Source organism: Podarcis muralis, chromosome 7, assembly GCF_964188315.1.
Source record: "Podarcis muralis chromosome 7, rPodMur119.hap1.1, whole genome shotgun sequence".
Classification (NCBI taxonomy): domain Eukaryota; kingdom Metazoa; phylum Chordata; class Lepidosauria; order Squamata; family Lacertidae; genus Podarcis; species Podarcis muralis.
This window is the reverse complement of record NC_135661.1, coordinates 88542745-88550655: the sequence shown is the minus strand read 5'-3', so window position 1 is coordinate 88550655 and position 7911 is coordinate 88542745. Positions and strand designations below refer to the sequence as shown.

The 7911-nt window shown below is 48.9% G+C and overlaps 1 pseudogene; it reads right to left on the bottom strand.

Moving 5' to 3' along the window:
* Positions 1-4954: 4954 nt before the first annotated feature.
* On the bottom strand, positions 4955-5866 carry LOC114603408 (serine/threonine-protein phosphatase PP1-gamma catalytic subunit pseudogene; annotated as a pseudogene).
* Positions 5867-7911: the final 2045 nt, after the last annotated feature.

The window sequence follows — 7911 nt, the reverse complement described above, 5'->3', positions numbered from 1 at the left end:
TTGGTGAGGAACGGTTGAAGGATCTGGGTATGTTTTACCTGGAAAAGAGTTGGCTGCGAGGAGATGGGATATCTCCAAATATCTCAAGGGCTCCCACGTGGAAGACGGAGCCAGGTTGTTTCCTACTGCTCTGTAGGAGAGGGCCAGACTCAATGGCTTCAAATGGCAAGGAGATTCCAACTAAACGTGAGCAAGACGTTTCTGATGGTAAGAGCTGTTTAGCAGTGGCCCTCAGGAAAGGGTGGACCCTCCTCCAGTGGAGGTTTTTAACCAGAGATTGGGCGGTTGTCTGTCAGAGATTCCTTAGCTGTGACCCTTGCATTGTTGGGGTTGGACTAGATGACCCTCGGGTGTCTCTCGCAACTCTACGATTCTATCGCCCACAGTTTGTTCTACATTTTTAAACAACAACAACAATCTTTATAACGGTCCAGAGACCCAACAAATCGTTACAAAGCAATACACAATTCATACAGCCTACCTCCAGGTTAAACAAGCATTTTGTTCAGAATAATAGGGCTCATTGGTTCTTGCAACCACCGATAAAAACTTGGCCACTGCTAACGTTCTAGCATTTGTCCGGTCTTCCAGTAGGAACCTGACATAGCGAGCCTCTGGTTTTCCCGGGAAAGGTACCAGGAAGGGTAATATCAGTTCAGCCCTGGCTTGCTCATATTTTGCACAATTCAGCAAAATATGTTTTATGGAATCGATGTCTTGAGCACACGAGCAAAGTCTGTCCTGGTAGGGAACTCCTCTCAACCTGCCATCCAACACTGCAGAAGGAAAGATGTTTAGTCTGGCTTTGGTGAAAAGCCTTCGATAGTTTGGTACTGTCAGGTTTTTAATGTAAGGTGTTAACTTAAAGACATGCCCATATTGTGCTCCTACTGCCAGCGGACTACAGACTGAGAGTGATCGAGATCGCAAGTCACTGTGTGCACTATCCCATAATCTTTGCTTTAACATCTTTTGGGCACCTTCATAACCCAGGTAATACAGTTGGGGGGGGGGGGTGACAGACCAATAGAGGTGGATTTTTAAAATACGAGATAGGGCTGTGGCTCAGGAGAAGGCGCATTTTCCTCGCATGCAGGTGGTGCTCGATTCAATATCAATATTCAATATCGATTCAGGTTTGTCCACCCTGTAGACCTGACTCTGGCTGGCAGCATCTCCAGATAGGGCCGAGAATATCTCCATCCCCAAACCCTGGAGCGCTGCTGCCAGTCAGAATCAGGTCTACAGGGTGGACAGACCTGACCTCGACAAAGCCATGCTCTGACTTGATGAAAAGCAGCCTCCGATGACGGCTGACGGTTCTGTTCTGAGGCTGCTTATGTCTCTTTCAATCTTGCCCTGCATAAAACCCGTAATTATTATTATTATTGCATTCATCTGTTTGGCAAATGACGACTCCGGCAACCGTTGCTAATTTCCTTTCCTGTTGTCATGAAACCTTTTTCTCGCATCTGTTACTTAAACGTTATTTTATTTTTTTAATAAAAGCATCCCTGTGAAAACTATGATAAATAATTTGTGGGGGGAATGACATGTTGCTGAGTCCCTCATTTCTTGAGCTGCGCATTTATAACCAGGAAGGAACTTCAGAGGCAGCTGGGCTGGTGGCGAATTGTGAATATTGTGACATCACAGAAGTACCGTCATTGCGAGTCTCTATCCATCGCAAAGAGCACCAGCAGCCTTAATAATGCTTTGGCGAGTCAGTCCAGCAGGACTTATAATTTATTTATTTTTTTATTTAAATAATGGCTTTAATTGTCATTTTGAAGTATATGGGAGGGAAGTGTGCTTGAATTAAAATATACATCATACCAGGGAAGCTGGCAAAGGTTATGGGGTGGTTTCAAAATGCTGACAGCAACGTAACTAGTGTACATGTCAAGAAAAAAAGCAATCCCTTTAAAACAATAAAATAAAAGACATTCACAGTGGTTCGTATAAACAATATGTAATTCGACAGTAATCAGTTTCCTAGTCTTGCAGCACACGAGTGCCTCTTAAGGTCCTAAAAGAAAAGCAGGCATCACACACCACCTGGTCTGTACAGGTTCAAGGAGTCAATTGTACAATTACCTGGAATGACAGGATAAGTTGCTGTGAAGTATACAGCTGGAACAATAAGGGAAAAAAGCATTTTTCTCTCTCTTCAAATGAACATAAGAATTTTAAAAAACTCTTCTTGAGAAGGGAGAAAGTCTCATTTGCTGTTACAACCAGCAAACGCCATCCATCAAAATGAAAAAAACAAAAAACCCACAAACACATTAATCTAGTCTTAGCAAGCTGACAGATACAAGTTACCGTTTTTTAAAAATGATTATATGCTATAGTACAAGTCCCAACTAGGCAGGGCCAAGAGTGATTATTTCTTTGCTTGTTTTGTGATCATAGCCCTGGGTGGTGTTACAGGCCGGCTAGCATTGGGCTTCTTCTTCTCGGCAGGCTTCAAAATCTGGAAGGAACACCTTAGAGTCTCATCCACGCTCATCATGGCACCCGCATTGTCAAACTCCCCACAGTAATTTGGGTAATTAAGGTGCTACTGGAAGGAATTTTTTTTGTTTTGACTATGACTTTAAGGTGCTACTGGAAGGAATTTTTTTTGTTTTGACTATGGCAGACCAACACGGCTACCCATCTGTAATTGGGTAATTACAGTAATTGTGAGGCTTCAGGCCCTGCCCTGGGCCAGGTAGATGGTAAGCGGCAAGAGCAGGGCCCTCAGACACTCACACAGGAGAGTCCTCCTGGGCAGCAGAGCGCAGCAGTCCCTGTGAGGCTTCAGGCCCCACCCCAGGCCAGATGGTGAGTGGCAAGAGCAGGGCCCTCAGGCACTCACTCAGGGGAGTCCTCCTGGGCAGCAGAGCGCAGCAGTCCCTGTGAGGCTTCAGGCCCCGCCCCAGGCCAGATGGTGAGTGGCAGGAAGGAGCAGGGCCCTCAGACACTCACACAGGAGAGTCCTCCTGGGCAGCAGAGCACAGCAGTCCTTGTGAGGCTTCAGGCCCTGCCCTGGGCCAGATGGTGAGTGGCAAGAGCAGGGCCCTCAGACACTCACACAGGAGAGTCCTCCTGGGCAGCAGAGCACAGCAGTCCCTGTGAGGCTTCAGGCCCCGCCCTGGGCCAGATGGTGAGTGGCAGGAAGGAGCAGGGCCCTCAGACACTCACACAGGAGAGTCCTCCTGGGCAGCAGGGCGCAGCAGTCCTTATGAGGCTTCAGGCCCCGCCCCGGGCCAGATGGTGAGTGGCAGGAAGGAGCAGGGCCCTCAGACACTCACACAGGAGAGTCCTCCTGGGCAGCAGGGCGCAGCAGTCCTTATGAGGCTTCAGGCCCTGCCCTGGGCCAGATGGTGAGTGGCAAGAGCAGGGCCCTCAGGCACTCACACAGGGGAGTCCTCCTGTGCAGCAGAGTGCAGCAGTTCCTGTGAGGCTTCAGGCCCTGCCCTGGGCCAGGTAGATGGTAAGCGGCAAGAGCAGGGCCCTCAGACACTCACACAGGAGAGTCCTCCTGGGCAGCGGAGCACAGCAGTCCCTGTGAGGCTTCAGGCCCCGCCCTGGGCCAGATGGTGAGTGGCAGGAAGGAGCAGGGCCCTCAGACACTCACTCAGGGGAGTCCTCCTGGGCAGCAGAGCACAGCAGTCCTTATGAGGCTTCAGGCCCCGCCCTGGGCCAGATGGTGAGTGGCAGGAAGGAGCAGGGCCCTCAGACACTCACACAGGAGAGTCCTCCTGGGCAGCAGAGCGCAGCAGTCCCTGTGAGGCTTCAGGCCCCGCCCTGGGCCGGATGGTGAGTGGCAGGAAGGAGCAGGGCCCTCAGACACTCACACAGGGGAGTCCTCCTGGGCAGCAGAGCACAGCAGTCCTTGTGAGGCTTCAGGCCCCACCCCAGGCCAGATGGTGAGTGGCAAGAGCAGGGCCCTCAGGCACTCACACAGGGGAGTCCTCCTGGGCAGCAGGCAGCAAGCAGTCCTTGTGAGGCTTCAGGCCCCACCCCAGGCCAGATGGTGAGTGGCAAGAGCAGGGCCCTCAGACACTCACACAGGGGAGTCCTCCTGGGCAGCAGGCAGCAAGCAGTCCTTGTGAGGCTTCAGGCCCTGCCCTGGGCCAGATGGTGAGTGGCAGGAAGGAGCAGGGCCCTCAGACACTCACACAGGAGAGTCCTCCTGGGCAGCAGGGCGCAGCAGCCCTTATGAGGCTTCAGGCCCCGCCCCGGGCCAGATGGTGAGTGGCAGGAAGGAGCAGGGCCCTCAGACACTCACACAGGAGAGTCCTCCTGGGCAGCAGAGCGCAGCAGTCCTTATGAGGCTTCAGGCCCCGCCCCGGGCCAGATGGTGAGTGGCAGGAAGGAGCAGGGCCCTCAGACACTCACACAGGAGAGTCCTCCTGGGCAGCAGGGCGCAGCAGTCCTTATGAGGCTTCAGGCCCCGCCCTGGGCCAGGTGGTGAGTGGCAGGAAGGAGCAGGGCCCTCAGACACTCACACAGGAGAGTCCTCCTGGGCAGCAGAGCGCAGCAGTCCTTATGAGGCTTCAGGCCCCGCCCTGGGCCAGGTGGTGAGTGGCAGGAAGGAGCAGGGCCCCCAGACACTCACTCAGGAGAGTCCTCCTGGGCAGCAGGGCGCAGCAGTCCTTATGAGGCTTCAGGCCCCGCCCTGGGCCAGGTGGTGAGTGGCAGGAAGGAGCAGGGCCCTCAGACACTCACACAGGAGAGTCCTCCTGGGCAGCAGAGCGCAGCAGTCCCTGTGAGGCTTCAGGCCCCGCCCCAGGCTGGATGGTGAGTGGCAGGAAGGAGCAGGGCCCTCAGACACTCACACAGGAGAGTCCTCCTGGGCAGCAGAGCGCAGCAGTCCCTGTGAGGCTTCAGGCCCCGCCCCAGGCTGGATGGTGAGTGGCAGGAAGGAGCAGGGCCCTCAGACACTCACACAGGAGAGCCCTCCTCAACCATCCTCAACCACCTGATGAGCTCTGCGTATAAGATCCAAATCATGTTTCTGAAGGAACTTTGCAACCACTTCAGCTCCAAACGTGAAAGAAACTCCTCTGTCAGGGTCAGACCATAGCAGATCACAAAGGAGGCCTTGATCTGGCACATCAGTAGGCCGCATAATTCGTCGGATTTGTTGGAGGTCTGGCGATAAGCAGAATCTTTTCTCATCCACAATGGCTGCAATTGGTAAACAATGAAAGCAGTCTGGAAAGGTTTTCCACAGCTGGATGTTGTATCTTCTTTTACATTCATCGTAGGAGCCATCAATTCTATTAATGCGGGCACATTCATGGTTCCCTCTAAGGAGGAAAAAATTCTCTGGCTATTTTATCTTGTAGGCCAGCAAAAGACAAACTGTTTCTAAAGACTGTTTCCCTCCATCAACATCGTCACCGAGAAATAGATCGTTGCTTTCTGGTGGGAAACCTCCATATTCAAAGAGTCGAATTAAATCAGAGCATTGTCCATGGATGCCACCACATATTTTAAGCGGTGCTTCAAGTTCTAACAGAATGGGTGGACCGAGAAAGATTTCTCCAGATTTCAAGCACAATCCTCTTATTTCGTTCTCTTGAAGTTGCACATTTTTGCCGGGTTTCGACCCTCTTGCCTCCAGCAGCCGTTGGAAGATGCTGTCGATGTTGAGCTTGTCCATATCCGCCATCGCCTCTCAGCGGCCGGGGCGAGGGAGCGAAGCTGGAGCCCGCCGGGTCGACCCGCGCGGCTCTTCCCCCGATCCCAAGCTGCCTCCTTCCTTCTCCTGAACGCCCTACCGCGCGCCCCCTTTCCTCCCTCTCTCGCTTTCGGAGAGGGGAGGAGGTGGAGATGGCGCAAACAGCGTCGGCGGGCGAACAAAATGGCCACCTTCACTGGAAGAATGGCAGATGCAACTGATAGACTATATGGAACTAGCAGAAATGACTGGCAGAATCCGCGACCTGGGAGAGGAAGCAGTGGAAGAGGATTGGAAGAAATTCAAGGACTACTTACAAAAACATTGTAAATTGCATGAGTGTTAAGATGATGCAAGAGTAAAAATAAATGTGGCATCAGTAAGTTAGTTGATAAGAATCTGAGAATAGGTGAAATTTGAGAAAAAGTTAATTTTTTGGTTAATATTATGCCTAATTAAGTATTCAAGCTTTTGGAAAATACACTTAAATTTAGGGGAATATGGGGAATATGGGGAAAATACAAATAAGAAATTGAAACAAGGTGATAATTTGCTGTTTAGAATTTTACAAACCTGGAAAGCAGGAACGGAAGATGTGAGGAAGTCCAAAAGTGAGGAAAGTATGAACATTAAGAATTTGGATTTGATGTTATAATTTTTTTCTCTTTTTTGTATGTCTTTTTTTTGTTATTTCTTTTTTGTTTGTTTATTGTATTGTTGGGGATGGGATTATATGTGTTGGGTGATAAATGTAAAAAACTTTGAATAAATATTTTTTTTAAAAAAAACACACAACAAAATGGCCGCCTTCCCCTCCTCCTCCGCTCATAATGAGCCCAGGACTTATCGTTGTTGACGTAGGACTGATACGGGGGAAAGCAAATGTGCCGTTAAAAGACCGTTGGGGGTTGAATTTCCCTCGCACATTCTGAACAACCCACAGCGATGTATTCAAAGGTCCGTCTGTGCAGGAAACTGAGTTTATAAGTCTTTTTTTTTTTTAATAAATTTTTATTAGGGTTTTTACAATATTACAAAATGAAAAAGAAAAAAGAAAAAATACAAAACAAAAATAGTTAAAAACAATCAATCTTTTCATCGTTTATCTTTCATTTACTTGTTTCTCGGACCTCCTCATACCTCCCTTTTTTGTATTCCAATTCAATTTATTAGTTCAGCAGTTTCTTTCCCTCTTTATTTTACCCTGATCTTTAATCTTAAATTATTTTGATATTAAGTTTTTACTTATAAAAAATCATTTTTTCATATTCTTTTATACCATTACAGCTAGAAACCACTTAATTTCAATCCAACATCATTCTGACATTCATTAATTTTGCAATATTTCTGTAGATATTCTTTAAACTTCTTCCAGTCTTCTTCCACCGACTCTTCTCCCTGGTCTTGGATTCTGCCAGTCATTTCCGCCAATTCCATGTAGTCCGGAAACTGAGTTTTTAAGTCAGCCGTCAGGCTGAAAGACGTGCATTGGAGTGTTTCTGCTCTGCGTCCTTACGATAAATAGATTTCCTTAAGGAACAAGGTCCAGCCCAATAACCTCATTTGTATTTTTCAGGCACATAGCCTTTTCTCTTTCCTCGTTTGGCACCTGGGTTTCTCCCCCATTTTCTGCCAGTGTGTTAACATTTGCAAACAAATGGCGGTTCGTTAGCAAAAGCAACGTATAATTGTCCCTGAAGACGCTGAATTATGCTGTGTACACAGTCATGAGCTCGAAGTAAGAAGCAAACATATTGGATTAACAAATCCAAGCAAACAAGGGGGTGAAGATTTCAGACCGGTACGATGCAACCTCGCATGCAATCACGCAGTAGTGAAATGTGAGAAGCTGAGACAGACTCTCACCAATTACGCCACCGATATTGCCCTGTGGAAGCCTGGAAGCACAAAACTTATTTCCAGAAGACAGGTATATTTGGTACAATAAGAAAAGGGAAAGGAAGCCTCGGAGACAGTTTGCGAGGTTCCAGAACGTTAAATATTTGGATATTTGTGAATACCACAATTCCCTGCACAAGAGGAAAGGATATCTGTGCATCAGATGATCATATGAGAGAGCCACAGGGATCCCAGAAGAACTACATTCGGAATCTGTTTTCAGTGTCCTGGGTGCACAGATAAGCGATGTGTCTCTGAACATGTGCAGAGTGCCCTCATGCCACTTTGGAGGAGCCTCAACAAGCTGCCACACCTGGGACCAAAGAGAAGGTCAC